Here is a 14,772-nt window from a genome sequence, read left to right on the forward strand (position 1 = left end):
TTACATCGTATCCCAGATCTGCTGAATTCGAAACTGTGGGGTTGGGCCCAGTAGTCTATAAGTTTTAACAAACCCTTCAGGTGATTCTAATGTACACTAGAGTTTGGGAATTGCAGCTACAGTCTTTAGGGGTCCTGGTGTGTGGCAGGGAGGGTTTCAAAAACAGAAACAAAAACAAAACCTAGAGCTACTGGGAGCAATCCAAGAGTCCCTCCCACCTAGGGGAGGGCAAACTCCGACCTGGCAGTGCTCACAAGCCTCTGCTAGCGTTTCGAGCCGATGGCTGGCAAGTGCGCAAGGCCTTCTGGGCTTGTAGTTCGGATCTCTCCCAAACTGAAGGCGCCTGCGCGTTGTCCGCCAACTCGGTCTGGTTGCTGTGGTCGGGGCTCGGGACCGGCTGCCATCTTAGTCAAGGGACTGGAGAGTCGCCGCCGCCCCGAGTCCCGGTAAAAACCCGCGGGCGGATTGGAGGCAGTTCTGGGGAGAGGAGGTATCTTGGATGAGGGTGTCTGAGGAGAACGAGGGTTGGAGGAGTGCGGCGCGCCGACCGGGACTCCGGAGGCAGGGCTGCTTCCTCTTCTCGGAGCCGGTGCCCGTGGGGGACACGGGGAGCTCGGGCAAGTGGCAGGGGACCGGCGGGGGGTGGGTCGGCCGGATGGCTGAGAGGCCACTGTTGGGCTCCGGCGTCCAGAGCCCCTCGCCTCTGGAGCGCCAAGTTGTGAGAGCGCTGGGCCGGGGCGGGCGCCGTCAGGGTCCGGCCCCGCGCCCCTCAGCCCCGCCCGGGGTCCACTCTCCCGCGGCCCGGCCTACGCGCGGGGCTCGGCAGCAGCGGCCGGCGTGGACGACGTGGCCCTGCAAGGGGCGGCGGCTGGGCCCACCTGCCACCCGGCTGGCTTTGCGGAGAATTTGTGGAGCTTTCCGTCGCGAGGGAGTGCCCAGCACAGCGGCTGCCTCCCCTTCTCTCTTCCATTCCCCTCCTCCCTCCATTGTCCACCAGCGTGGTGGTCCCGGCCCCCGCGCCTTACTCGGCGCCCGTCGCCGCCCGGGCTCCGCCGGCGTCTCCCGGCGCAGAGTTTGCGGACGTGGAGCTGTCACTGCCCTTCTTCTGAGAGTGCCCTTTTACTTTAGCAGAGAGAAGAAAAAAGTAGTCGTGAACGTATTCTAAGGGTCGAAACATGATGAGGACATGACTTAATGGGGACTAAGGGGAAGAAGTCAAGTTTTCAGGTTTAGCTCCGGGATGTGGCTCAAAGAAACACAGGGTCTGGGCGCCCCAGGTAGACGTACGGCCTAAAGTTCGAGATGGAACCAGGTGAAATGGCAAACTACTCGAAATACGTGTTTTTGCAATAACAACTCAACTTGTTTTCTTGTTTATATTCGTATCTTAATCTTGTTAGATTTTCTGCCATTATTCTACAGCTTCGGTATACTTTTTTGGGAGAAGGGTGGGTAAGGGAGAGTGGGATTTTTCTTTGAAAGTTAACGAGGCACCGGAGCCAGCCGCCTATCATTGTATTTAGGAGTCTCCGCATCTATTACTCATATAATTAGATCTTAAGGAAGTACTAAAGGCAGTGTATCTCCACCTTCAAAATGGGCTAAGGATTTGTTTCTCAGCCGAAATAAAGTTCTCATGACGGATCTGGTGAGAACCTGCACTGTGTTTTCATAGGTTTACTCAAGGTACAATTACTTCATTTTTAAGATTTTTAAGTGAAGGTGGAAAGTCAACTACTTTTTTGAACAGTTGAATGTAAGTTTTTTTTTGGGTGTGAATCCAAAAGGAATTCCTTCATCTTCAACATGTGTCAAGTCAACAGATGTGATATGAAATAAACAAATGCAGGATACTTCTTCACTGTATTCTAGAGTAAATTATTTCTGCATTCTTTAAAGAAACATCTTTAGACTTACTGGAAGAGACAAACCAGTACTCCCCAAATCTGGCAATTAGAATAATAGGGGAACTTTTTTGAAAAGTAGAAATTCTGAGGTCTCATCTCCTGAGATTGATTTTGATGTTTGGGGCAGCCTTGACAAATTTATTTCTGAAACTTGCCTCAGGCAATTCTTATGGTCTTGGGAACCACTGAGGCAAATAATACTGTAAACAAACCAAAAAGTTTTGAGACGGAAAAGGAAGTAACTCGTTCTGTCTTGGTTGACCTGAGAAGGAGGAAGGGGAAGGACCTGCCCCTGGACCTAAGTTGGGTCCTAGGTGATGAGTAGGAGTGTGACTGGGATGGGGAAAGGGAAGGACAGAGCAGACCAAGGAAACACCTTAAGGCTGTGTGTAAATGCAGAGGATTGTGGAAGAAAAAGGGAGCAAAGAGGGGGATGTGAAACCAGAAAGGTGATAGGAGGCAACTATATAAAAAGTTCTAAGTATAGTGCAAAAAAACTTGTTTTATATTGTTATCAATAGATACAGGTTTTTAAACAGGGAAGTGATATGAGTACATGTTTGTTTTAGAAAGATTGCTCTGGTGATAAGGTTGAGAGGATGGAAGAGTGGCTGTTGCAGAGGTCTAGGTGATAAGTGAAAAGGCTTGACCTTGTAGAGAGGCTGTGGGGAAGATCAAGGGATTGGATTTAGTTCTTGACTAGTGCAATATTGTTGCCCTGTTTTTGTATGACGATTTTTTTTAGTGCCAGTCTGGATAAAGGACTTTTTCTGTCAGAAGAACCCATTAGCAGATCTAAATAATACTGCCAGGTTATATATGTTAATGGTATCGGATAGTATCATTTATTAGCATCCTTGAAAAATTAGAACCAGGTCAGGTGCAGTTTGGAGGAGAATTTGGAGATTAGACTGAAATTTATGACTGTAGATACCATTGATCTAAGCTTGTTAGAATTGTTTTTCTCCCACCCTCAGAATCTTGGTATTATAATTTTTTTTTGTTTTTAAAGACGGTGGTTTTTTTGGGGGTGGGAAGGGAGGAGGTAACTAGGTTTATGTATTTATTTGTTATTTTTTTTAATGGATGTACTGGAGATTGAACCTAGGACCTCATGCATACTAAGCACACACTCTACCACTGAGCTATTCTTCCCCTCTCCCATTAGAATTTTAGAGTTGGAAGAGATTGCAGAGATTATCTAGTCCACAGTGGCAGATATTTTGTTTAATGGGCCAGCTTTCCTTTGAAGTAGCTGCCAGAAACCCTGTGTTGAGAAAGATTTTGGTCAGATGGGTTCTCTGGAGAAGTGAGTTATGATTGATTAGTGATGCCTCCTGTGGGCACAGTTATTTAGTGGGTGGTATATATGCCAGGTATGTGCTATTCTGAGCCTTGTCCAACCTGTTAGTTTTCTGTTTGTTAAAAAAAAGTCCTAAGCAAGTTAAATAATTTGCTAAAACTAGCTAAGAATCAGAGCTAGAAGTAGAACCAAGTTTTGTAACTCTTAGGCTGTTGTTCTCCAGTGTGCTGAGATGAAAGTGTGCCACTAAAGAGCTTTTGGTATTAGACCAAAAGAAAAAAGTATTTCTAGCCTGTGCCTCTTGACTGTTTAGGCAAGAGTTTAACAAGGAACTTTGGCCCAGAAGTGAGTTTTGTTGGATTCATTCTGGCTTAAGAAATTTGTGTTAGTAGGAAGTAGTCACCTCCCCTGCCCCCCACTTCCTCAATTTTGGGTTTTGGGATTGGTTTCCTTTATATGAGTTAAAGCAAAAGTGTATAAAGTTTTTTTTCCTCCTCTATTTATAGCACTTAGACAAATTCTGGGCTCATAATAAGCGCTCAGTAAAGGCATGTTGATTTTTGTGGCTGTAAACGATACTGGCTTTGAGTCAATATAAATTAGCAAGTGAGAGGTTGCAGAATTGAATTGCAGCATTTCTCTGGTTGACAGGTCAGTCCTCAGTTAAAAATGTTTGGTTGGAAACTAGTCTCACTACTAGAAGTAGTTAACCAAAAGCTGCTGTTCTTGCCTCTATCCTCCTTCAGTCTGACAGCATTCTGTCCTTGAAGAACTGCTGCCAGCTCAGCTTTTTTTTTTTTGTCTTTTCAGAACTGACTATGCTCAGATCCTTGAGGTGCTTTGTATTTTCTTATCCTAGGAGCTTCCAAGTTATAGAGACTGTCCTCAGCGTGACCCCAGTACGTAGAATATGTGTTTATATGGCTATCCTCATTTTGCCATGCAGCCATCATACTCAGATGGAGACCACCTCATACTATGTATGAGTCATTTTCCCCTCAACTCACCTTCTTATCCTGCTTGCTCCATCAAAAATTATCTATCCCATGAAACTTTTGAAAGGACATTGTGTTGTCAGATTTCCAAGGTCATCGCTGATCCAGTGTGTTTAACTATACGAATAATGTGTTAATGGACCCTCCCTCCCCTCTCAGGTAACATGCATGTAACAGTGGCCTTCTGGAGACAGCGCCTTAACCCAAAGAAGTGACTCCGAACGGTGAAAACTTCAGGTATAGTGGCATGTCTGTGAGGGAGACTGGGGGGCAGGCATGGTGCTGAGGGTGAGCCTTGGTCATATTAACTGCTGTAGGAAGGTATGGGGAGAGACCAGTGTTGATGCTGGTTACATCAGTTGATTGACGATATAGGCAGTTTCCGCTAGGATCTGAAACCCAAAGCTGCTTCTATTCTACAAGGATTAGCCTGTGAGCCACTTGGAATTCTTAATTTGGGTCCTCTGACTTCTGTGTTTTTCTAGCTTCGTTATACATTCACACACTTTTCCCACTTGTACTTTTTATAAACATTTATCTCTGTAGACTTGTCAAGACATGTGCATGTATATAGTTTAAAAGTATAGGAATTAAAAAGAAGGCAATATAGTGCAGTGGGAAAAGAACAGAGAGCATGGAAAGGAAAGGTCTGGGTTCTGGTTTGATTCTGCTGTTGACAAACTCTGTTAGCAAATTATTTAATCTTGACCCAGTTAACATAGCTGTAAAATAGTAGTGCTGATTCCTACCTGCCTCCCTGGCATTGTTGTGAGGATCAAATAAAATAATACATTAAAACTTTTGAGAAAAGTGAGTTCACAATTTAAGGCATAATCTAGAGAAGTTGGCAATAATAGTGAAAAATAAAACACAAGGACAGGACAGACTCACTTTAAAAGATCAAGCAAGAGAGAGAAAAATATCAGGAGAGAGAAAAGGAAGACTACTGGCTAAGAAAAAAAGTAAAGGATAGAAAAAGTCAAACAGTAAGAGAATAGGGAGTGAATGAAGTAGAGCACAGGAATTGGTAGGTGAGAAAGCTGACTAGGAAGAGAATGGTCCCTTTCATTTGCCTATCCCTAACCTTATTGTCATTGTCATTACCACTTCCCTTCACTTAAGTGTTCCATCCATACTTGGATTTGTATCTCCACTGTAAACATCAACATTTATTATTCATTCAACTGTGTGATCCTTTGTGTTCAGTTTGTATTTTTGTTAACTAATTGCCTTATAAATGCCAAGAGACCAAGGCTGTGATTTGCTTATTATGGTGTCTCAGACCAGTGCTATAATCCAATGTGCGCTTAATTTGTTCTTTTTTATAATTATGCAGAGAAGGGAGGGAGATGGTTGGGTGCTTTGCGAAAGATACTAGGAAAGGAAAAGACGAAAAGTAGATAAATAAGAGATGGTAAGCGGAAGAATTCTCAGGATAATGAAAGACATGAAAATTAAAAAAATACGTAGAACAAAAAAGAGATGGTGTTATCTGCAGTTAAAGGAACAAAGCAACTTTCATATCTTTAATGGTGATATACTACCTCCCAAAAAGTTGTGTACTGGCAAAGATCATTCTTCATACCAAATACCTTTAAAATATTTCTAAAAGTATCCACTTCATCTTGAACTCATCTTTGTCAAAAGAGAACTAGTCCAACATACAGGAGACTGGGTTCTAGCCTTGGTATTGTTACTTAAATTCTGTGAGCTGGACCAATCCACTTAAATCTGTAGACTTCATTACTTGTCTATTGAAAGTATGAACATGATGCTCTTTCAAGTTCTTTCTGGCTGGCTCTTTGATTATTCTTTGTGCCTCATATGCCGGCTCACTAATTTTTCAGGGCTTTGTTTATATCACAGTATAGGACTGGTCTCAGAAATATCTTATAATAAGACTTCATAATACCCAGTGCTTTATAAATGAGAAGCCATTTTAAGTTCTTCTTTAAACATTGGTGGAGAGACTTGTAGGAGACCTAAGTGTAGAATTGTTAAGTTTGTAATATTCAGCAAGCATTTATTGAGCCCCTGTTAGGCTAGGTTCCAAGGGGTGCTCTGTCTAAAGGATTTTGTGTTTTTTGTCAGGAAAACAAACTTGTTCACTAGTAACTGTTGTAAAAAGCAAAATGATAAATGCTGTAATAAGGGTTTCATTACGTTGCAATTTTGGATATTTGGATTTCTTAGTGTATATTCCATTAATATAGCTGAATATATGCCAAGCACTGCTTTGTGGGAGGCATTACTGGGACTCATGATGGAAAAAACAGTGTCTGTCCTTGAGAAACTTACAGTTGTTTCCGCATTTGCAAACTGTTTATCCTAATAGATATACCCTTCTGCCCCAGGAAAGAGAGGAAATTTTGTGCTTTATCATCACTTTATAGTTTTAAACTAAGAATTCATCTGCATATTGAGCTTCTCTTACTCCAGAAATAGTCTGATAACAAATATATGTGGTTTTATTGGATTTCCCAAACTTTCCTCTTTAAATTACAGAGAAATTTTTCTTTTAAGACAAGGAAAAAAATCCAGAAATGCCATCTACATTTAGGTGAACTTTGGGTTGTTTCTTAGTCATTTGTGCAAAAAAGAGTAGGCTCTAAAATTTAGTCTTTTGAGTCTTTGTTCCAGACAGTCAATTCAGCTGGTCACAGAGGAAAGGATGGTAGTCTAAAGGAATCATATTGTAGGGGTTAACAGTGTATGCTGGAGTTAGATTGTCTGATTTTTGAATTTTGGTTTTACCATGTACTGGCATTATGACTTGGCTAAGTTGCTTAACTTCTTTGTGCCTTAGTTTCCTCATCTGTAAATTGGCAATAATAATAGCATATACACATAGGGTTGTGTGGATTAAATGAAATAATGTATTTTTGCATGAACAATAGTTGTCTCAAAATAAGCATGAAATGTTAATTACCATTATTATGTTGTTACCATTGTTGTTGTCATTATCACATTATCATCATCACCAACCTTGTCTTTCTTAAAATTATCATCTCAACTTATAAATTCATTCAGTAAATTTATCCAGGGTGAGCACCATGAAATCAGATGCCTACAAGGGCTAGATGAATATTTTGAGTAGTATAGCTAGATCAGATTGAGACTTAAGTGAATTAGGGAATTCATGTCATTGCAGTGGTACAGCTGTTACACAGCTTTGGCTTACTTTTTTTTTTTAAATTGAGGTGAAACTCATCATTTTAAAATAGATAATTCAGTCTGTGTCACTTGTTCTAGAGGTGTGTGTAGACAGAGTGTGGCCTGAACATCTTTTTCTAAAGAGGAGCTAGAATTCCAGATTTTGTGGGAAATTTTTATTTTTAAATGTTGGCAACTTAATGAATTCATAAAAACTCTGTGGGCCAAACAAATCACCACTGTGGACAGATTTGTCTTGTTGGTTGCTGCTCTGCATCCTCAGATCTGGGGCTTGACTTTTTGCAGCATAACTTGTGTTCCCTGCCCTTTGGGAAGAAAGTTCTTACCCACATAGAGATTTTAAAAGTAAGCAATACCTTACAGCAGTCTAGGGCTGAATGAGGGGTATACAGAATAATTATTAAGGCAAAGAGGACGAGAGAAGTTAAGATTGGGTTTCAGAATGGGCAAAACTGTAGAGGCAGGAATGGACTTGTGACAGTGCAAGTGCAGTGAACAGATAGTTGGAATTTAGATTAGTCTGAAGAGAGTTTGTGTGAGTCTGGTAAGAAGATAAAGTTAGGAAAAATTAAGAGACCAGTGATGGCAGAAAAGTTTCTATTCCTTTTTAGGTTCTTTGGCTGGTCTAATAATAAAGACAGATTAATAGGAGAGAGACAGATTGATTTCTTAAGTATAGTACAGGAATCCCATTAAAGTATGAGACTCAAAGGGCAGCCAAATAATAGAGGTTTATTTTATGTAAACATCCTGAGCTAAGGAAAGGGGTAAGTGTCTGGGGATACAAAGGGAAGGAAGAGGCCTTTCACTGGAAGAGGAGAGATATTTGGAAAACAAAGGTTGCCCTATAATACAGCTAAGTTTCTTAGATAAAAAGATATGTCTGGTAATAGTTCTCTTCGGGTAGAGGCCTCCTTTCCAATGTAAATTTAGGCAGTTGAGGGGGTAGGTAAAGAGCTTTTCCCGAATCTGTTGGCTTTTGACTGTCTTCAGTGCAAAATAATCCTTATGCCCAAAGTGGCACATTTTGGGGTGACAAATTCTGCTCCCCTTCACCAGCTTTCTTATTTTGAGATAAACTTGAGTCCTATTGAATGACAGGATGAAATGATATTTTATGAAGATTTGTTGGGTATTATTGAGTTCTCCAGTATTAGTAGGTTTGGTAGGGTTTGAAGGCAGGGAGGCCAGGCTAGGGAGGTGGTAGTGGGAATGGAAGAGGAGGGACAAAAGCTTGTATTTGGGTCACCCTGTAACTATGGGACCCTGCAGTAAAGAGGGCACATTTTGAAAGCTTTTCCCCTATTCTTTCTTCTGTAAAAACTAGCGTATGCAAAGGTAATAGTTAAGAGGGTATCCCTTTTTTTCATGTTGGAATGTGGATCTTTGTTACTCTCAGCCCCAGAGCCTCCTTAATGATCGATAACATAGTCTTATGATTTCCTAGCTTGGGTAAGAAGAATAGAAAGAAAAGGAAAAATCGAAGTAATTCAACTGCTTATCACATTTCTAGTTTCAGATTTTTGGTGATCTCAGTTAAGCTCTGATAAATATCTGTAGACTTAATTTATACGTGGAATTTTTGTATTTGCCAAGGTTTGGAAGCACTGACAGTTTTTTCATGGAAAAGATGTAGAATTTCGTTGCAGAAACTTGGCATAATAATTAACTCATGATTCAGAATGTTTAATGAAACTTATAAATGTAGAAAGGTGGAATGTGTTTATTCTGTATAACCTGAGAAAGTGATTTTTAGGATTTAATTTTCACCAGGTCTTTTGTTCTGTTTATATGTTCTCATTAACATTTTCTTGACATAAACAGTAAAATTATTCCTTATTCTTGACTAAAATGCGAAATGTAGTTGTTATAAGTAGTCTTTTTAGTAAGTAAGCTGAATATTGTTAGATATACCCTGAGTATTAAGAATATTTCAGATGTAGCAACATTTCCTTTATTGATGAATAAGAATACTGAACTGAGCCTCTGAAAATTATACAAAGTTGCTGCCATCATAGAGATATAGCAACAGCTTCAAACTGAGCTAAATCTAAATCTCATTTAATGGAGAAGGGATTTGGGGTTTTTGTTTTTGTTTTTGTTTTGTTTTTTTAAACTTTTGAAGCCTGGTCTAACCTAGTTTTGGGGGTTCATTTGTTCTGAAAATTAAAAGGGGATTTTAGGTGGTTCATTTAATTATAGGTCTGCTTTGGAAGGAAAGGAACATGGAAGAGGGATTAGCTGCATTTACTCCTAAAGAAAATTAGTAATCAAAGGGAAATGTTAGATTATCTTTTTTTTTCTTAAATTTTTGGGAGGAAAGATAGTTACTATAGGTCTTAATTAAAAACTATATTCTATATATATTAAAACGTGCAGAACCTATCTACTGCTGCTTTTCATTGACCAGAATGTTGCTGACATTTATTTGCTGTCATTTGCTCTCCTTTTGTCTTTGCCCTTCAGGGTTTAAACTTTTTTCCTTTATTTCATTTTGCTCGGGTTTTGGGAGGGTATGGAGGTGTAGTGTGTCTGTTCAGTCTGCCCTGTTAGTTGATTTTACTATACAAAATGATGTGTTCATTTCTAAGGGCAAAGAAAATAATGAACTTATCTGTCCTGATTATTTTTGGTTGTTTGTTTCTTATAGTGGTAAAACAGACATAATGTAAAATTTACAGTTTTAACAATTTTTAAGTGTTCTGTTTAGTGACCTTAAATTCATTCACATTGTTGTGCAGGTAATACCACTATGTACCTCCAGAACTTCTTCATCCCAAACTGAGACTCTGTACCTGTTATTAGACAGTAACTCACCGTTCCCTTTTCCTGATAACCACCATGCTACTTTCTGTCTCTGTATAGAATTTGACTATTCTAAGTGACATTGTACAATATTTGTCCTTTGTGTCTGGCTTATTTAACTTAGCATAATTTCTTCAAATTTCATGTTGTAGCATGTTCCAGAATTTCATTCCTTTTTACAGGCTGAATAATCCATTTTATATGTATACCACATTTTGTTTCTCAGTTTACCTATTGATGGACACTTGGGTTGCGTTTTGCCTCTTGTAAATATTGATGCTATGACTGTGGCCGTACAAATGTCTGTTCTAGTCTCTCCTTTCAGTACTTTGGTGTATTCCCAGAAGTGGAATTGGTGGACCACATAGTAATTCCATGTTTAATTTTTTTTTTAACATTTTTTTATTGAGTAATAGTCATTTTACAATGTTGTGTCAAGTTCCAATGTAGAGCACAATTTTTCAGTTATACATAACATACATACATTCATTGTCACACATTTTTTTTTCACTGTGAGCTACCACAAGATCTTGTATATATTTCCCTGTGCTATATAGTATAATCTTGTTTATCTATTCTACATTTTGAAATCATGTTTAATTTTTTGAGGATCCACCATACTGTTTTCGGCAGCATCTATACTGTTTTACGTTCCTACCAGCAGTGCACAAGAGTTCCAGTTTTCTACACTCATGCCAACATTTCATTTTTCTTTTCTTTTTTCTTGTTTTCCTTTCTTTCCTCCTTCCTTCAAGGATAGTCATCCTAATGGGAGAAGTGGTATCTCATTGTGATTTTGATTTGCGTTTCTCTAGATTAGTGATATTGAATGTCTTTTCATGTGCTCATTGGCTGTTTGTATATCTTCTTTGGAGAATTGTCCAAAGTTCTTTGCCCATTTTTTAATTATGTTGTGTGGCCTTTTTGGTGTCTTAATTATTTTGTAGGCTGATGCCCACATCTTCTGGGTCTCTTGTTGTTCCTCCTTCTTTACTACTGTTGCCAAAGCAGCTAGAACCGTTCTCTAATATAGTTCCTCTTGTCCCTCTAATATAGTCCTAAATGTTTGAAAGGTTAAAAGTAGTGCTTTCTGGAAAGGTGAAGGTTGGTTGGGGCAGGACCTTTATTATGTTTTTCTCTAGTTTTGGAATTCTCTGTTCTCTTTTAAACATTTACTTGGTGGGGTAAACATTTGTAAAGGATTAAGCTATTAAGCAAAGAAGGCCCTGTGTCATCTAAATTTCATTTTGAAGAAGGAAAATGTAGGATTTTATGAAAGAATTTTGGCTCTTACAGGGCCTACTCTTGTTACTGTTTGCCTAAGAAAATACAAGTCAGCCTGAGGAATCCAGACAAAAGGTTTACCTTTTGTAATTCTGAAGGGAAGAAAATGTTTTAATCATTTCAGTGATTCACTTACTTGATTTTCTGTGATGATTTTGAATTTCTTATTTTGAGACTGTGCTATTTGTTAGGATTTTTTGTTTTTATTCAAGAGGGATTTGGAAGTGGTCCTAGACTCTATATATTTTAATAATTGTGAAAAGGACCAAACTGAGTAAGTTCACATACAGCAATGACATAAGTATATTTTTAAAAATTTGTTTCCCTGTTTTTTTGTTTTTGGCTCTTTTGTGGAACTGTGGTTTTAAATCATGAAATTATTGAGCAAGGCTAGAGATCTCAGTTTTGGGTTGCATTTTCTGTTCTAACCTTGGACAATCCATTTTGATTAATAAGAGTTCCTTGTGAACTCTAGATATGTCCTTTATCGGATATGCATTGCATTTTACAGATACATTCTCCCTGCCTTTTGCTTGTCTTTTCATTTTCTCAATGTCTTTTGAAGAGTAGAAGTTCCTAATTTTAATGAGGCTTAATTTTTTCAATTTTTTCTTTTACGGATGGTACTTTTGGCGTCATACCTAAGAACTCTGCCTAACTGGGCAATCCATTTAACTTTTTTGGATTTCCATTTGTGTATCTGTGAGAACAAATAAGATGTGTGTAGTGTTTTGCCTTCTTTGATACGATATTTTTATTCAGTTCCTTTTAGGATTCAGTCAAAGTAGAGGAGGTAGTCTTGGAATAGAATACTAAGGTGAAAATCTGCAGACCCAAATTGGAGTGTAGAATTTGTTTCTGCTTTCATGAATAAGTGGTAGTTTGTTTCCCTTCTCCCAGTATTTAGGGCTTTTGGAAGTACATGATTCTTTTTCTGATTTTTTTCCCTCTGGGTTTTTAATACAATCTCAAAAATGAGTTTTGACTTCTTTTAATAAAAATGCATGAATTTGTTTATAAATTATAGACGTTACTCAGTAACTCATTAGTATTGAAATCTAAATAGTTCTTAAATACTGTATAAAAATGATCTGAGAAAGATTTGCTGGAAGGATAGGGATGGTGGCTATCTAGGGTCTTATATTTTGAGGAGAATTAATGGGTTTTAAGAGATGATCAGAAACAAAAGAGTTTCTTGGGAGCCAGGAAATTCAATTTTATATTTAAGTAGGCTGTATAATTTCACACAAGTGTTGTTTGCAAAAGAGAACAGTATTTATAGTAGCACAACAGTAGCTATATTTATTGTGGCATGTAACATCCTTTAAACTCTAGCAGTAAATAGTCAATCAAAGCCAGGACACAACTAGTGATAGTAGTTAATATTAAAATGTTCATCAGAAAACCTTGGGGAGAACAGAGAGAAAATTGCCTTCTAGAATGCTGGGTACAGAGTTCAAACCAGCAAATGAATGCTACAAGTTCTGATTTTGGTGCAGGTTTCCTTAAGCTCTTTCATTGTATCAAACTTGAAAGTTGTACCTTCCTGTTTTTCTCTTTGAATAAGATAACTGCCTTTTTATGTATATGCTTTAGAATCCATACTGGATTTCCCTTTGGTTGGAAAATGTGAAAGAACTTTGAATGATCTGAGATCATTACATGATGTTCAGAGCCAAGGCGTCACTGTTGTGGGGGGAGAGAGGATGGTCCACATCCTGCCTTCCTCTCCAGTAAATAGGAAATTTTCTTCCCCATCATAAGTGGGTTTGAATTCATTTCCTCTTCTTTTGTTGAGAAATTAAGTTATGGAAATGAATATTTACCTTCTACCCCAACCCAAAGAACTCTTATCCTCTCTGGTATTACCCTTGTCAACTAATATATCAAGGCCAGCTCCTTTGCTCTCCTTTGGAGAATGGGATCTAAACATCGCTCCTTAGTCTCTGCTAGGGTGGCCCCAGTGAACCAGAATTTGTTTTTAACCTAGCTGAGTAGTATGGCTACTGGTTGCATACACAAGAATTATTACTAACTCCGTGGTTCCACTTCCAGCTGGATTGAAGGCAGTCACTAGTAGTGACTGGTGAATGAAGACAGATTTTTCAAAACAAGTCCTTTGGTATGCCACTGTTTCATTTGGGAACATGGCTGAGTGGCCCTATCCACAGGAGACTACTCAGTATTTACAGTTACCATGTATGCTTCTGTATTTTAGTAAGGCTCTTTGAGAGTTTTGCTTCATTTGGTTTTAGTTCTCTGAATACCACTGTGTACTTTAGCTGTTTGAACTCTGTACTTTCTGCTTCAACAAGCAGTTTTTTTCCTTATTGGTTTTGTGTGTTCTCTGAAATATCTTTTTGGTGGCTTCTTTTAAGAAATTCTAGGCTTATGTGAAATTATTGAAAGGTTTTCTAGGTCAAAATAGACATGGCCTATAAAAATAGCTGATTATGTTGGGTATGTTATTTCTGAAAATAAACCAGACAAACTCCATAATACCTTGGCTGTTTAATAATTTATCTATAAATAGGATATGTATTTTAAAATAAGGCTAGAAATGTAGTTTGTTTGTTGCTTATGGGACAGGGTGTTACTGAAATAATCTTGTGAAATGTGTCTATCTCTTTCCACATTTTTCTTTCCACTGCCTTTCAGGAAGATGTTAAGGTTAGTTTTTACTGCTGGCAATGTTTTAGCACCTTTTTTTTACATTAGACGTTCTGTCACATTTTTCTAGTGTGATAGTAAACATTACTTAAAATAAATGATGTAAAAGTATTAGGAATTGACCCTATTTTAAGTTTCTTTGTAAGTGACTAATAGGTAGTAGATATTTTAATATGGTGCTAGATCTTAGATTCATACTGATACCTTCCGTGGTTCAAGTTACAGTAGTTTAGTAGGTGAAGATACAGACTCTACACCACTATATTTGATTGTGAAAGATTTTTTAAAAATCATGTGAAAAATCAGTTGTTTTCCATGGGAAATTCATGTAGAGTCATCTATCTTCGTCTCTGTATCTTACAAATTTTAAAGCTGTCGATGGAGGCAGTGTTGAAACTGGCTTTAGAAATTGAGTGTTAGGAGGAGGTTAGAGGAGGTGAAAGAAGAATAAATTATAAAATGAAAGGAACATTAAAAAAGATAAGTTAATCTAGCAGTGAGGTATGGAGGTAGAAGGGAGATGCTAGACAGGAAGGATGGGTCCTGGACCCCAAGATACTCCTCAAGCAGGAGATCTGATGTCAGTTTTTTGTTGTTGTTGTTTTCTCTTTTTATTGTAGAAACTAGATTAAGA

At 38.5% G+C, this 14,772-nt stretch overlaps 2 protein-coding genes across 5 annotated transcripts in view; both read left to right on the forward strand.

Annotated features, from left to right (window-relative positions):
* Nucleotides 1–14,772, forward strand: part of LOC116658005 (60S ribosomal protein L29-like) — an 801,314-nt gene that overhangs the window by 194,747 nt on the left and 591,795 nt on the right. The gene's annotated exons all lie outside the window — the stretch shown is intronic.
* ITCH (itchy E3 ubiquitin protein ligase) overlaps nt 308–14,772 on the forward strand; it is a 94,756-nt gene continuing 80,291 nt past the window's right edge. The window contains exons 1-2 of one of the 4 annotated variants that reach the window (XM_006190776.3): nt 308–446; nt 4,365–4,442. The gene's annotated coding sequence lies outside the window, so the exon portion shown is untranslated. Of the gene's footprint in view, nt 491–4,364; nt 4,443–14,772 lie in introns of all 4 variants that reach the window. The other 3 variants (XM_014564376.2, XM_014564377.2, XM_014564378.2) reach the window with 3 other exon arrangements.

Source organism: Camelus ferus, chromosome 19 (genome assembly GCF_009834535.1).
Source record: "Camelus ferus isolate YT-003-E chromosome 19, BCGSAC_Cfer_1.0, whole genome shotgun sequence".
Taxonomy (NCBI): domain Eukaryota; kingdom Metazoa; phylum Chordata; class Mammalia; order Artiodactyla; family Camelidae; genus Camelus; species Camelus ferus.